Here is a 1574-nt window from a genome sequence, read left to right on the forward strand (position 1 = left end):
GTCTCTGTGACAACTACTCAGCTCTGCTTTTGTAGCCCCAAAGCAGCCACAAGCAAGCCACAAACCAGTCGTTCTGACTTACACGTTTTCAGCCCACAGAGCTCATCTGGTGGATTCATTTTTGATGCAATAACCAGGGTGGGGATGCGACAGGCCTCTAATGGTAGAGGCTAGCATGTGACTAACCATCCCACAATGCAAAGAACAGTACTCACAACAGAGTCATCCAGTCCCTAAAATGGCAATAGGGCTGCCATTGAAAACCGATGTAACAACATGGCTGTATCCCAACAGAACTTTATTTATGGACCCTGAAATTTGAATTCCAAATAATTTCCATGGTCATGAAATATTATTCTTCTACTGATTTAACCAACCATTTAAAAAGATAAAGACCATTTTTAGCTTGCAAGCCACATGCAAACAGGTGCCAGGCTGGATTTGGCCCCACAGTTGGCCAAGACCACAGTTGGCCAGTCCCTGAAACTGAGTGATCAAAATGTACTGCAGGTAGTAAAACTAAGTATATTTTGTGGAACTCTTCTTTCCGTGAAACACTTACATGGCTCTACTGGGTTATGCTATCTCTGTGTAAATTATAAATAAATAAATAAATATATATATATATATATATATATATATAAAATATACTAATATATAGTGTATATATAATATAATATAAATATATATAGATATAGATATATAACTGTGGGGCACACTTGAAAGACATGATTCTTTGGAGATAAATTATTACTAAGTGTGAACTTATGGTAACCCTCTGAATTGTGGTTGAACTGGGATTACTGGCTTACTCTGAAGAACCCACAGAAGAATCCCCCAAAAGAAATAGCCAGCAATCCTGCATCTGGAATTAGGAGTACTATTACAGGAATATTTTCGAGTCACTTGATAAATATTTTGAAATTTCTTTCACCATTTATAAAAACAAAACTTTTAATTCAATACTTAACAAAACATTTAATTCACTAATTAACAAAAAACATTTTTTTCTAATGTCCATGTTATACTCATCATGCTGAGACACTTTCCAACCTCTATTAAGATTTCCCCTTCTCCTGATATTCTGTTCAGAATCTTTTTCTCATATACCTACAAGCTCTTTGCAAAAATACTTAATAAGGAAAGGAAGTACCAAGTATGTATTTCCTACAAATATCCCCCCCTTTTTTATAACATGGACTTTTAATTCTTTGACCTATGGAAGTTTCATGACAGTAGTCAAATCTTTCATTTTTTGAACCCATTTAAAGCTCAGAAAATGCACCATTTTTCAAACTGCACCTAGGGACAGTAGTTCTACCGCACCGTACCAAGAATTCTTTACAAAGGGCTCCATCGCCAAAAAAGTTTGGGAAACACTGACATAATCAAATATAAACAGGTTTATGTAATGTCAGATTTCTATGGGCGTTTTTTAAATCACCACAAAGAGGGGATGTGAAGCATATAAGATGCACTTTTCCTCAGTCTGTTTTATTATGACTGTTTTTCACTATCTATTAATTACTCACACAATTCAAGATGTCTAGGGCATGCTACCTTGGGAAAACCCA

Source organism: Ursus maritimus, unplaced genomic scaffold, assembly GCF_017311325.1.
Source record: "Ursus maritimus isolate PB19 unplaced genomic scaffold, ASM1731132v1 scaffold_23, whole genome shotgun sequence".
NCBI classification, from domain to species: Eukaryota; Metazoa; Chordata; class Mammalia; order Carnivora; family Ursidae; genus Ursus; species Ursus maritimus.